The sequence below is a fragment of the Euphorbia lathyris genome, chromosome 7 (assembly GCF_963576675.1).
Source record: "Euphorbia lathyris chromosome 7, ddEupLath1.1, whole genome shotgun sequence".
NCBI classification, from domain to species: Eukaryota; Viridiplantae; Streptophyta; class Magnoliopsida; order Malpighiales; family Euphorbiaceae; genus Euphorbia; species Euphorbia lathyris.
The window spans coordinates 82,829,623-82,844,913 of record NC_088916.1 but is presented as its reverse complement, the minus strand read 5'-3'; the positions used below and the strand labels follow the sequence as shown (position 1 = coordinate 82,844,913).

The following is a 15,291-nucleotide window of genomic DNA, read 5'->3' as shown; positions in this document are numbered from 1 at the left end:
TTTTGTCCCTAGAAATAACAATTCTAGCTCTCAGTTTTGCACTTGGTTGAAACTAGGTTGCCAACTTAGTATTGAAACCTCTAAGTCTTGTTTTGAGTAAAGCTGTCAATTTGAAAAGGTCAGGGTTGCACAATTGTCTTGAGCATGCATATGAACAACTTGATTAATTTCCCATTACATGACAGACGTTTTGAATGAAACAACACCAATTTACCCCAATTTTTGGAAAGTTTTTGAGCCTAAATGAAAGAACAAAAACATTACACTTTGTTCTATTCTTTTTGAGTGTTATCCAATTCTAGTTTGGAATTCTAGAACTTGCCATGTTATGCATTTCGAGACCACACTGATGCATTAAAAATGATCAGGGCAGTAGGTTTCTTTTCTTAGCCATTTCAAATAAAATTCGAACCCTTAGTCTTGCTCAAGACTAACAAAAATAACAGTACCAGCCCTTAGTTAGCCACATTTGAGCCTTTTCCCATTCTTGACACGCCTTTGTTCGAGTCCCTTGGCCAAGAACGTTCTAGCCACCAGAGTCTGTACATTCTCTCACTTATTTTTGTGTTTAGCTGTTGCTTTAAGCAATCTCCATATTCGAATTAACCACAAGCTCATCAAAGTATGAGGATTTAGCATAAGTCTTTTGCTTATATGTGGTTGTGATTCAAAAGGTGTCTAAATGGACATTAGCTTGAAAAGTGGTAGCTTTCTTATTCTAGTTTGAAGTATGTATATAGTTGTTTAAGTTTGTCTTAAACATTCATTCTGAATTTTAAGAATTGTGATTCATTTGTAAATAATTGTGTCTTGATTTCCATTTTGGCCATTTTCAGAGTGAATGTACATTTTTATTACTCTCGATTTCCCTTTCTTCCTCAATTCCTATCCAAACCTTAACGCTAGCCTACGTTACACCCTGTTTTAAGTCCCTTTGATTTAGTGTCTTGAATTCATACTAAGTGGTGGAGATTTGATATATTGGCAAGCTTATGGTAATTTCATTATAGGTTGCGACTTGAGTGATTCCTTGAAGACTAATCATAGCCTAAACACTTGAGTGCAATGAGTGGCTTCCGTGAGGGTGTTGTTGATTTTAATTCATACCTTATGTACATGGTCAAAAGCTCAATTGCTGAGATTCTTCAAGTAGCTACATTGTGTGTTTAAACATGAATAATATATTGGCTTTGAGAATTGATGGCTGATAATCTTTACATTATGAGGGGGTCGAGAAAGGTTGGTAAACACGAAATCATAAAAGTAAAAAGCTGATGACATGATCTGATATGCTTGAGGACAAGCATTGGGTAAGTGTGGGGTATTTGATAAGTCTCCAATTCAACGTTCAAATGTCCACTTTAGTGCTATGTTATTTAATTAATTTGGTGTTATTTTGGGTATTATTGCTTGTTTTGGTTTGATTTGCCTCCACATGACTTAAATGATTAAAAGGAGCAGAATTGGGCTTAATTGGAGAAACTTTGGACCAGAAAGGAATTTGGTGCTGAATTAAAGGAGCTGAAGCGAAAATGGAGTTAGTCTTGCCCAAAACTAAGGACCTCCGAATCTTCTGATGTTCAAATTGACCAGGACCTTTTCCAACTCGAAATAGAAGGCAGAAAATCTGGGATTTGAAATTTGTAAAAGAGGTTGATGATTTAGATAGATATTATTTTGTTACCCAACTTTTTTTTTTATGAATGTTACCCAACTTTTAGGAGGGGGTTTTCTCTATAAATAGATGAGAATTTACACCTTGGGGGATAAGTTCTTTTTTAGTTTTTTTCTCTCTTTTTGGTTTCTTAGTTAGCTTTATTTATTTTTATCATCTTTAATGGCTATCATAGTCGATTTCATGACTATGTGTAGCTAAACACTTTCTTCGGTTAAGGGATTAATCAAAGGCGAGCATTATTTTCTATCGTGAGATTGTTACTCTTTAATTTAGAAATCTGAATTTATATGAGTTGTTTGCATGTTTGTTAATCTATAAAATCAGACCATCATTGGAGGTCCAGGTTTGGCCAGACTTTGGCTTTTTCATTCATTGAACAACGTTAGGAAATAGGATTTGTAATCATCTGAATATCTTAACAACAATTAAGCGCATGAACATGCGATTTGGTTTAAATCGGAATCGCTAAAAATTCAGTTAACTTAGATTGGGTCCTTCTAATTCCTAATGCTTTCGACGGATTAAATTCTAAGCGCTAAGCTAGAACTGTCTGATTGAATAGGAGCTTATCTTTAGGCGCTCTAGGATTTGCTTTACAATTAAGGAAGGATTAGGTCGGGAATGAATAAGGAACGGATATAACCAATCCAGATCATGTTAATTAAGATAATGTCTCACCGTCAATGATCGATGGGAAATAATTGTTTAGCCTGCGGAATCTCCCTTAACTGAAATTCCAACATATAATTTTACATTCAATTTCAATTTGATTCTGCAATTTTTATTTATTCATTAATCAACAATTTCAATCCCCCTTATTTATTTTTTGTTAATTGTTTGGTTATATTTGTGATTAGATCAGTATTAGTCCTTTGGGTACGACCTTTACTTGCTCTTTTACAATTTATTTTTGGCTAAGTGAAGTTATAATTAACTTTGGTGGATTCGACACCCATCAACCAACAAAGAGGTTCTTCTCTAGCTAAACTAGAAGGAGTGAATCCCAATAAACAAGGTATAAACCTTAGGTTCTCAAAGAGAATGATTTTGATTGATAAAAGTTAGTTTATCCTTACAAAAAATGAGAGTTTAAATACATCCTCCTAATGATAATAAAAGACAAGGACTACCCTTTACTAGGGTTTCAATAAGGCTATCCGTAAAGGGTAAAATAGGTGATACGCCCCGACAATCAGTACAATGGTACATGTACGGATTGTCAGGGTTGTTGGTGAATTACTTCGGGAGGAAGTAAACCGAGATCCGCCCAGGGGTAGATGTTGATTCGCCTCATTGTGTACTCCTAGATCCGCCCCGCTCGTATGTCTTGGGGATCCGCCCTCCTAGGTACAACCTCCGTGGGTCTGATGTTTGAGGATCCGCCAGAGCGCGTGTGATCAGCGATCCCAGTTAGGATGTCCTCATCATTCTCTCCTTCTTTAAAAGAGTTTGGCACTGATTTGTCTGTGTTGAACTCCAAAGGACCATCCGGCTTCCATGGGCTAAGGTCACGAATGTTGAACGCTGGTGAGATTTTACCAAGCCAATTCGGCAATGCTATATGATAGGCATTGGCATTGACCTTCTTGGTGACCTTGTATGGCCCGTATTTCCTAGGCCGAAACTTGCTGCTTGTGGCATTGGCGAGTCTCTCTTTGCCCAAATAGACCATAACCTCATCCCCAACCTCAAACTGTAGGTCCCTGCGGTGCTCATCCGCCTTAGCCTTTAATGTCTGATTCCTCTCTTCAAGAGTCTTTCTCACCTCTTGGTGCATCTGTACATAATCCTTGGCCAGCTGGTTGGCAGTCACGTTTCCTTTAGGAAGATGGGCTATATCAAGGACGTGGTTCGGGGTCTTCGTGTATACCACCTCAAATGGGGATCTCCCGGTTCCCGAATGTACAGAGCCGTTGTAGGCGAACTCAGCTTGGGCTAAAACCACATCCCACATCCTGGGCTTATCCTTACACTTGCTGCGCAGTAAGTTTTCCAAAGTTCTATTGACCACCTCGGTCTGTCCGTCTGTTTGACGATGGGCGGTGGTACTAAACTTCAGAGACGTATCAAACAGAGCCCACAACGTTCGCCAGAAGTGACTGAGGAACTTCGTATCACGATCCGAAACAATGCTCTTAGGTACGCCATGTAACCTGACAATCTCTATGAAGAATATAGCTTAGCAGTCATTGAGGCATCATTAGTTTTACGACAAGGTATGAAGTGGGCCATCTTTGAGAACCGATCAACCACGACAAAGATGGAATCCATGCCTCTTTGAGTTCTGGGCAACCCTAGGACAAAGTCCATGGACAGATCCTCCCATATGGTCTCTAGCACAGGCAAAGGTAGTTGCAAGCCAGTATTTGTAGTGCGTCCCTTGGCGGTCTGGCAAATATAGCATCGTTCTACTAAGTAGACAACATCTCTTCTCATCTTAGGCCAGAAATAACGAGAACTCACTGCTTCAAATGTCTTGTCTCGCCCAAAATGTCCTCCAAGGGATCCGCCATGTAGATCACGAATAACCTTCTCGCGGATGGAAGTGCAGGGTAAGCAAAGTTGGTTGCCCCTCATGAGATACTCATCCATCAGGTGATACGCCCCATCCCCATGCTGGTGCTGACACTTTTCCCAGATACTGCCAAAATCAGGATCCGCCAAGTATTCTCCTCGGATGTGTTCAAAACAATCGGTCTCCAGGTTTACTGTCTTGATTAGTTACACCCTTCGACTCAAGGCGTCCGCCACCTTGTTCTGTTTTCCAGCCTTATGGATAAGCTTATAGGGGAACTTATCTATGAAGGCGAACCACCGAGCATGCATGGAGCTTCGAAGTTGCTTCTGACTTCCTAGGTACTTGAGAGCTTGATGGTCAGTGTAGAGGATGAATTCTTTTCCCACCAAGTAATGCTCCCACACTTTCAACGCCCTTACTACAGCATAAAATTCTTGATCATACGTTGCCCACTTTTGCCGTGCCTCACAAAGCTTCGCACTGAAATATGCAAGGGCCTCTTTTCTTGCATCAAGACACCACCAATCCCAACTCCACTGGCATCACACTCAACTTCGAACAGTTTATCAAAATTGGGATACGCCAGCACTGGCGCTGTACTCAGCTTTTCCTTGATCAGGGCGAAGCTCTTCTCTTGGGCATCCGCCCACTCGAACCCCCTTCCCTTCTTCAAACATTCTGTCAATGGGGCCACTATGGCACTGAAGTTCTTGATGAATCGGCGATAAAATGTTGCTAGCCCATGAAAACTTCTGATATCCCCCACATTCCTCGGAGTGGACCATTCCCGGATGGGTCTTACCTTCTCCCCATCAACTTGGAACCCATCGCCACTAATCACTTACCTAAGGAAAACCAGGCTCTCCATGACGAAGTCACACTCCTTAGTGTTGGCGTATAACTGGTGTTTCCTTAACAGGTCAAACACTATCTGTAAATGCTCAACATGTTCCACCAAGGTCTCGCTATGAATCAGGATGTCATCAAAATACACAACTACAAATTTTCCAATCACCGGGCGAAGCACTTGATTCATTAGCCTCATAAATGTACTAGGGGCATTAGTCATCCCGAATGGCATTACTAACCACTCATACAATCCATCTCTGGTCTTGAAAGCCGTCTTCCACTCATCCCAAGATCGAATTCGTATCTGATGATAACCACTCCTGAGATCAATCTTGGAGAAAACTCGGGATCCGCCAAGTTAGTCTAGCATATTATCCAACCTTAGAATAGGGAATTTATACTTGATAGTGATCTTGTTAATAGCCCTGCTGTCCACACACATCCACCAAGATCCATCCTTCTTGGGCGTAAGTAGGGCTGGGACGGCGCATGGACTCATACTTTCCCTAACGTATCCCATCTCAATGAGCTCTTCCACCTTCTGCCTCATGATGTCATTTTCCTTTGGACTCATTCGATAATAGGGGAGGCTTGGTAAACTAGCCCTGGGCAAAAGATCGATATGATGTTGGATGTCCCTCAAAGGTGGTAACCCACTTGGCAATTCCTCAGGGAACGGATCTTGATATTCGCCAAGTAGGCGGGTCACCTTAGTTGGCATCTCCCTTTCGCCCCTTTGGGAGGGTTCATGATTCGCCTTAACCATTACCACATACACCATCTGGCTCTCTTCACATTCGCTGACAAATGATTTGTGTGTAGGACAGACTACCAAGGTAGACTTCTCATCGGCCTTTGGCTCTCTCATCATTGGCGTAAGTACGAACTTCACCCCATTCTTCACAAATCTGTAAGTGTTCTCTCTTCCTGCGTGGGTGGCATCGTTATCAAACTGCCAGGGTCGGCCCAACAATAGGTGGCAGGCATCCATATCGACCACATCACAACAAACTTCATCACTGTAATCACCAATCGCAATATGCATCTTTGGGTCACCCTAAGTTCACCCACGTTTTTTATCCATCCCACCCTATAGGGGTCGGGATGCGCCTCCGCCAACAACCCAAATTTCTGAACGGCGCTGCTACTCACAATTTTCTCTTCTCCCACTATCTATTATCACATTGCATCGCCCCCCTCTCACGAGACAGCGGGTCTTGAATAGTCGGTGCCTCTGATCTCCCTCTATCCGGCTGGAGACTAACAAACGTCGTACCACATGAATGTCGTATCTCTCTTCATCCGCCTCATCATCATCGTCTCCCAAGGGTTCACAAAATACTTCATCCCCTTCGTCATAGTCATCTTCATACCTCTCCACCATGTTGGCACTTTTCCTCCTAGGACATTCGTTGGATCTATGGCCTGACTCATTGCACCGAAAGCATTTAAAAGGCGCTGGCCTCGCATACGGATTGTTGCTCTTAGGTGTTAATGTATGGCTTCAGCTGGCCTTGGTAATTAAGTTAAAGGCATGACACTACCATCAGATGACGGATTTAGTCTCCAGATGGGAGATTGTTGGGCTTATGGAGACTAATATATATAGGCCCAACTGAAGCGATGGGCCCAACTGTAGCGATCCAACTATTGAGTGGGTTTCAGACGGTTAGGGTTTCAGGAGTATAAATGTAACCTCTTTCTCTGTAATCTGCATCTCATTCATTATAGTAAATATCCTAGCTTGGTAGTGCCCCCAGACGTAGTCATTCATATTGAGTGGCGAACTGGGTAAACAATTCTTGTGTGTTTGCTTATTTTTCGTTTATCGTAATTTCAATTATTCCTAACAGTAAACAATTCAACAAAACATTTTAGTTAATCATATTCCCTAACAGGATATTGTGGCTTCGTGGTTTGAGCTACGACTTGACCTTTGTTTTTATAGTGCTTAAAGCCTTTAATTATTATTAAGGATTTTTTTTCAAACTAAGCATTGACCTAATTATAGTCAAAGTGGAGTTAGTGATTTTCGGCCAAAGTTACTATTTGTTGAGGAAAATCACCATCTTATGTTAATTTTCATTACACACAATTGTGACTCAATGGTTCATATGAGATAGTTAAAGTGGAGTTAGTGATTTTCAGCCAAAGTTACTACTTTGTTGAGGAAAATCATCATCTTATGTTAATTTTTATTAAACACAATTATGGATCAATGGTTCATATGAGATAGCTAATGGATCCAAAATCATAGCGCTACTCCCATTAATAAAAAAATCAATTGTTTAAATTTTATTTTTGCATTTTTTTTATCAAACTTATTTATTTTAATTAGTTTTTAAAAAAACTTCACTTATTTAATTCCTTAGATATTATAGAATTTAGTGACTATATAAACACATTTGAGACTTTTTTTTCTTGATATGCATTCTTTTTCTTTATGTGGATTCGAAAATTATATGATTTAGCCAATAAAAAACATGGTAAAGCCAAGATATGATGCATGTAAATTCGACTTTTGTGTTTCAGAAATGCTATTGATTATGAATAGAAAGCAAACATTGAGTTGCTGGAGGAGTAGAGACCAGCAATGCAGACCAACATGGTTTCCATGGCTGGTGAAGTTGAAAAGCTACTTGCTAAACTGGCAATATAGAGTAAACCATTATGATCTTGCCCTATTAAGGGTGACAAATTGATTTATTGTGCTATAATCATTTTATATTATCAATGTATTTTATGGGATTATATATGATATATAAGGTGAAGCTCGGGCTTCTCGCCATTTCTTGACTGAACTCACAAAAAAGTAATGATGAGTTGATGAGTTATACATTTGATGAAATAGCCCAAACAAATAGTTATTTCAACCAGAAGTTCATTCTTGGTGAAGGTGGGTTTGGTCAGGTCTTTAGGGCAACTCTTTTAGATAGTCCCGTTGCAATTGAGAAGTTTGTTTACTGTGAGAAGCAAGGAAAACAATTTCAGTCAGAGATTTCGATACTTGCCAAACTCAAACATCCAAATCTTGTGGAGATGTTGTGATACTCTTCTGATGAAGACAACAGTAGACTTATTGTCTTAGAATTTATGCCCAACAAAACCTTGGTAACTTATTTACTTGGTGACTCACTACACTCCTCTTACTAATTAACCAAACTTTTGAGAAATATGAGAGTCGAAATATAGTGCACGTGCTGAATACATAGTGGGAGAAAAATATGGCGTTAGAGACCGCGATGCATCTAGAGAAAGAGGCAAGATAAATTCTCTTGTTGTTTTCACAAATAAAAATTATTTTCTCTTCATGAATTCTCACTCCAAACTTTCAATTCTTACTTTGTGAAAACAACAAGATAAATTCTCTTGTTGTATTAATTCATTGAAACATTCTATTTGGAAACAGAGACATGAATAAGAGTACCATAGACAATATGTATGTTGACATGTCAGGCTAACTTCCAGAAACAAAATATTTTAACAAATTAAATGAAATTACCAAGAATATGCAAGTTTATCTTTTCTCTTAGCAGTCTCGTAATATATAGTGCGCTTGTTCCTGGTATAAAGTTACAAACTAATAAATAATAAAAGCTAGCAACTCTTAGATACCAAATTGGATCATTGCTATCGTTTTTGTCTTTCACTGTATTTATGGTGTCTTTTCTATTTCCACGTTTTTCCATCTAGAGCTAAAATAATGGTAATATGCTAAGGAAAATTAGGACTCCATTGTTAGTGCAATTGCAAGAATATTGAACACGAAGATGCAACAAAGTTCTAGTAAGAGGACCAAAAGGCATCTTTGATTTGATCTTCCCAAAGAACTTCCTATCTATCTATAATGGTTTTTCTTCTTTCATGTCTAACAAAACACCCTACAAAACTACAATGAATTCAAAAACTAACCCTATGAAATATATTATAGTTCAAAACCTCTATTCATCTCTCTCAGATTCAACCCGAATAAGTTTCTTTTTCTCTAACCAACACTTTCTATTCCTCTTCTTGTTTTTATTAGATCTCTTTCTAATAAAAACAGGAAAAAGAAAAGAAAGTAATGGGTAGAGAAAAAGAAACTTACTTCGATTGAATCTAGATGGGAAGGGTTTTTGAACTATAATAACAATTTCATGTGGTTATAGATTGTAGATTCGTAGGGTGCTTTGTTAGATAAAAAGGAAGGGAAAGGTTAAAGAAAGAGAAGAAGTTCTTCCGAAATATCAAACCAAAAAGATTCTTCAATATCTCAAATATGACATAAATAGAGATAATCAAGTTGCATATGTAATCCGACACTGTATTACTTTATTATGTTATGAAATTCAAAAATGAACAGAAATAATTCAGCTCTTAAAGAACTAAGACATTGTTTATCATTTGTTGTAAATGACAACAAAGTTGTACATATCACACATTTAAATCAACATAAACAGCTCTCAATGCTGCCTTAATCAAAGATGACCATCAGAAATTAAGCAAAATAAAAATTAAGTTCTGCTACTTCTCCTAAGACAAGAAAGAACCATAAAAAAAAGTCTAATCTAATAGAAGAAATGATTACTCCAAGAAAAAGAACTGGATTATCCCAATTAGAATTCTGATATATTTCCACCTTGCTAACTCTTCAAGATCATACAAAAGCATATAATCCATATTATGATCAAGCATACTCTTATCTCCTCCTTTCCAATATCCCAAAACGTACGTTTTGATCACATGGACCCTAATGACCATGCAATATTTGGTCACGTTCAAATTGTTAAACCATGTGTAAAAAAATAAGGGTTCAATAACAGAAAATAACTTTGTCCAAGTAAAATGGTCAACTTCATCATTCTTCCTCATATATAAATTAGCCTGATTGAGTCCACATTTTTCCAAGAACTACAGAAATAGCTCATTTAATTTTGTAAGTTATTTAATTTATGGGTTCCAAGCTCGTCAGACACCTTTTAAGTGCATCCACTACAAAAATTATATGCTTTCGGTACAATTAGTTAAGGACAGTATAATTATATTATCCTTAAATAGTATTCTCCTGTATATTTATGTAAAATATAATTAACTTCTAGAATAAAATAGCCATAAACAATTTGAAGCGGGAAAATGGAAGAGAGGAAAATAGTTATGAGTAGAGATAAGAGAGCCAAAAAGACTAGGGTTAGCTTGATTCAAAATAGATTTGTTAAAAAGAGAAGAATGGAAAAATCAGTGAGGAACATTTGGAATCATAAATTCACTAAAATTTCGCAATCAAGAGGAAGTGCAACTTCAATGCCTCCTGCACGATTTCCCAATATTTTAAACTCGAAAGTTCTGGTAATCCCTCTCTTCTCTTTTCATATCCTATAATCTCCTCTTGTTTTCAATTTTATCTCCTTTTTATTAGGTATGGTCCCCTCTTCCCTCTGTTCCTTTGCATAAGATCATCAGGCCTTCCCCTCTGTTCGTGGTCTGCACTCTCAGTCCCTAGCTGGTCATTGTTCTGAATCTGGCCATGGTCTCATGTGGTTGTTCGTGGTTCCCTTGTGAAGTCTTCTTCTTTCTAGCTATGTCTTTGGTATTTCATGGAGATCCATTGATACAAGAAACTCTGAATTGATTCGAGCCCAGAGAAGGTATATGAACAACCATGTTAAGTTTATGGATTTTGGCACCAAAACTTGAAATCTAAATACAGCAATTGGCCAGTGATGCAAAAATTGAAAAAGTCTATCTTAGGTCTCTAGTGCCCGTTATAAAACTTTTCTAGATAATTAATATGTTTAAGCTATTACGGATTAAGACGAGTAAATAAAGGAAAATAAAAGTGCGAAATTGACTCCGGATTTGGTAAAAGATGAATATTTATTGATGTAAATATGATTCTGAATACATGTGTTCAAGGCAACTAATTGAAGTAATTGCAATTGAAATAATTATATATCAACATATATATTTTTTTTGATAGAAACACTTATATCATTAATAGATGAACAAGCAAGTACAACAAGAAAAACAAAATGAATGAAACCTTACAAGAACCATAAAGGCACTAAAACGACTACAAAGAGCAAAAATAACCATAAAAGGTATTAAAAACATAAAAGAACAAGAAAATATATACTTCTCGTGTAATGACCAGCTAGAAACATAAAGGCTATGAAAATATATACTACTAAGTTTTAATTTTCAAACGTGTGTAAAAATTCAATATTATGAATTTAATCTTTAAAAGCTATGAAAATATATATTGATTAAAGGTTGAATTCTTAAAAACATAAATGCAAAAAGTATCATTAGGCCCATAATCTTACATTTTTTGGGTCAATAAGTTCTTAATATTTTATTTGAATACATTAAGTCTATTATCATTTATTTTTGGTCTAATTAAGTCTTTTGTGGCCAAATTAATAAGTTGTGAATATCTAATTCTGTTGAAAATTTGTTACTCACTTAATCTGTATTTCAAATTATTACAATTTAAATTAGAGGTTTTTACACTTTTCCTATACCTACATTACATGTCCAAAACTGGTTTTTTAAGAAAAAAATACAAATTTTGAATGCAAATGCAATGAATAATACCGTGTTAACCGAGTTTTATATTTAAAATTACTTTTTTAATTATCAAGGGATCAATGAGACAAAAAAAAAATCTTAATGTATCCCAATAAAAAAATCAATAATGTGGCACAAATAGTAGCAATGAAGAAACTGAGGTTGGTCAAGTAGACATCCATAATTCAGGAGGTTCAATTATAAATTTACCTAGCCACGTTCTTGCAGTTATTCTTTTTAGACGGCCGATTAAGGAGATAATAACTTCGAAATGCATATGCAAATCTTTGTATGATACAAATACTGACTTTGGTCAATCTAAGATGTTTCCAATTGCTCGCACTATAGATTATACACAAATACTTTATCATCTTCAGCTAGACCTGGATGGGTGTATGGACATATTTTGAAGTCAGCATTCTCACAACTGTCCTGAAATGCATGAAATTCGACTCCAGTTTAAAGATTCCAGTGCGCAACTTCCCAATGGTTTTAAGGGATAACATTGATGGCAATGAAGAGATCACATTGAAGGTGAAGCATCACAGTTATAAGGTAGTGAATTCGTGTAATGGATTTCTTTATCTGTGTAAACCATTTGATAATGAGCCTCTTGTTGTATACAATCCAGTTGCTGTCGAGTTTATTAATCTTCCGAAAGTCATTAAGGGTAAAAAGGTTGATGGTTATGAGGATTATATTGATTGTGGTTTTGGTTTTAATGCAAAGACCAATCAATACAAAGTGGTAAGAATTTTTGAGCAATATCCTAACTATGACACCATCGGTAGGCTAGCCAAGGTATATTCTTGGTACGGGGCCATGGAAAAATATTGAATCTGCTCCGTATTCAGGCTATATGTAAAAATTCTTACCACTTTGTATTGATTGGTCTTTGGATTAAAACCAAAACCACAATCAATATAATCCTCATAACCATCAACCTTTTTACCCTTAATGACTTCCGGAAGATTAATAAACTCGCCACTAACTGGATTGCACACAACAAGAGGCTCATTATCAAATGGTTTACACAGATAAAGAAATCCATTACACGAATTCACTACCTTATAACCGTGATGCTTTGCCTTCAATGCGATCTCTTCATTGCCATCAACGATATCCCTTAAAACTATTGGGAAGTTGCGCACTGGAATCTTTAAACTGGAGTCGAATTTCATGCAAATTTCAGGACAGTTGTGAGATTGCTGACTTCAAAATATGTCCATACACCTTCCATCCAGGTTTATTCATTTCCAATCTCAACCTAACCACCAGAAAATGCCTTCTAGCATACAACATACAACATGCTTTTGAGAAACTGCTATCTGAAATCATTGAGAGAAATCAAGTCCCGCCGCAGTCAACAGAAGATATTACTCCACGAGAAGAAAGTGTAGAAATTCGCATAGGCTGCAATTGGTTTGAAAGTATTTAGTTTATTTCATCAAGTTTGACCTAGGAAGCCAAAGTTTAAATTAATTTAATTCTACCACAACCACATATATAGTTATTAACAATTTAATCAAATAACCTTAGATCTTTAACCAATTAAACTGATACACTATTGTTAAAATTCTGAATTTTAGTTCTTAAACAAGCAAAAATTTAACTAGTTGGCTTTTTTTAAAGAAGATTGACCACTTTGATAAGTGTCTTCCATTTTTTACCTTCAACAAATTTTATTGAAGAACATGAGTATATTGAAACAATTTCTATTAAAAAACAGGAGTATATTGAATTCAATTGAACAAGAACAACATTAAAAGTTCAGTAATCAATTTAAGTTTTAGACCTAGTATGAGGTATCAGGCTTATTAAACCAAAACAAAAAATAAGAGTAACTTCAACTAGAAGCCATCAATACGAGGCACTAATCAAACCATTAATTTTTTGTACACTCATACGAAAAGGAAGAAAGGAAAAAATCCAATTGAATACAATTTCTTAATGAAATAGAAAAATAAAACAAATTCAAATTCTTTGGATTTGAAGAGAAAGAACTGTTACCAACAGGTTTTGTACAAGCATTGGCTTCTTTCTTAAAAGCTGTAGCAGTACAGGCATCTTCTTTTTCACGAAATAATGGTGCAAATACAAATCAAACCTGCAATTCCAGATTAAGAAAAAAAATTAAAATATATTCCATAAGCAAAAAATAAAGGAAATCCAAATCAAAACGTGGTTAAACAAATAGTCTAACATCTTATCAAATAAGCGAAATATCACTATTACTTAATTGTATAGCTAAGCCCTCAAGTTGACAAATTTTGATAAACTGACCCAAATACAATAAATCTCAAGTTGAGATAGCATGAATGAGTAGTATGAATTACAGATGACCATAAACTGATGACAAGATAAACAACCATAATCTAGTCAAGAGGATAAAGCCAAAACTAATTGAACGAATCATAATAAACTGAAGCATGTTCTTGCAATACGGGTTTCATCAAGTTTAAACAGTTTAAGCAACACAAAAAGATAATCACCAAAACCAAAATATCAATATGAAACAAGGACCACAGATGAACTTCTGAAAATAAGTAACATTTCACAAAGGCCTTTCATCATACAACTTAATAACACAATGAACCAATCAACCAAACTAACTAATAATGCAAATTTAATTGTAAGAGAGACATGTTAATATAAAAATAAATTATTAATTCAAAACCTCAACTTACTTGCAGCCTTTTATCATCTTCGTTGTAAGAAATGATCGTTTTCGTCTTGGCCGGCCACATTCTGCAATCAGTGCTAGAATATATTTTTTCTTTCTTCCTGTTTCGGAAGATATGTTGAATCACTCATATCTTGACATGAATTTTCTTCATGTTTCTTCAATGTCATATTTCCTGCACAATATAAACTCAGTTAAAATCATGTGTTTTCTACATGGATTCGGATTTTTCACTATCATTCTAGATATTTTTGAATTTTTTTTTTTTATTTCTGAAACATTTCAAGGTAGATCTATTCGGATTTCTCCTTTGGTTTTGATTTAAAAAAATAACTCAATAGCCATATCCTTCTAAAAATAATATATGTAGGTTCGGAAACTTCATAAGGTAACAGAACAAATTCCACAAATCATTATATGTATAAACTTAACCATGCTCCTCAAAGTTCAAATTGGAAAGCCATACAACAACAACAAAAACAAAGCCATATAAATATATTAAAATTAGGAGCTTTCAGTAGATTAGAAAAAGAAACTAAAAATCAGTGAAAGATATTTGTATGGAAAGTTTTGAATCACATCAAATTAACATATATACAACTAATGAGAGAGAGTATACATACAGTCCTGGAAAAGCGGCAAGATCTCTTCTATAAGTGAAAGCTATTGTTTATTTGATGAGTGAAATAGAGAACTCGTTCATTTTTTTCTAAGTAAATACAAGTGAAGATTAGTTTGATTGACTGAGATAGAAAATAAAAGAAGAGGCAGTTTTGGTGGAGAGCCGCTCTAGATATATGAGATTTGGGAGTCTAGGGTTTCTGTTCATCAATCATTTTGTTTATATATGAGATCTGAGAGGATATATTTGTAAATAGCTTTTATCTTCTAGGGTTGCTGTGGAGGAATGGTTTTGTTTTATATTTTAAAATTTAAGAGTTGCATTTTTATTTAATTTAATATATTTTATATGTTCCCTTCATCAACACTTATGTTTAATTTTTAAAAAAATAGATA

The 15,291-nt window shown here is 35.9% G+C and overlaps 1 long non-coding RNA gene across 1 annotated transcript; it reads right to left on the bottom strand.

Moving 5' to 3' along the window:
- Window positions 1-11,869: 11,869 nt before the first annotated feature.
- LOC136201256 (uncharacterized) lies at window positions 11,870-15,070 on the bottom strand. Its single transcript, XR_010673761.1, has 4 exons — window positions 14,898-15,070; window positions 14,279-14,449; window positions 13,602-13,698; window positions 11,870-13,004 (listed from the first exon to the last, which is right to left on the bottom strand). It is a non-coding gene; the product is annotated as an uncharacterized lncRNA (long non-coding RNA).
- Between the last annotated feature and the right edge of the window lie 221 nt (window positions 15,071-15,291).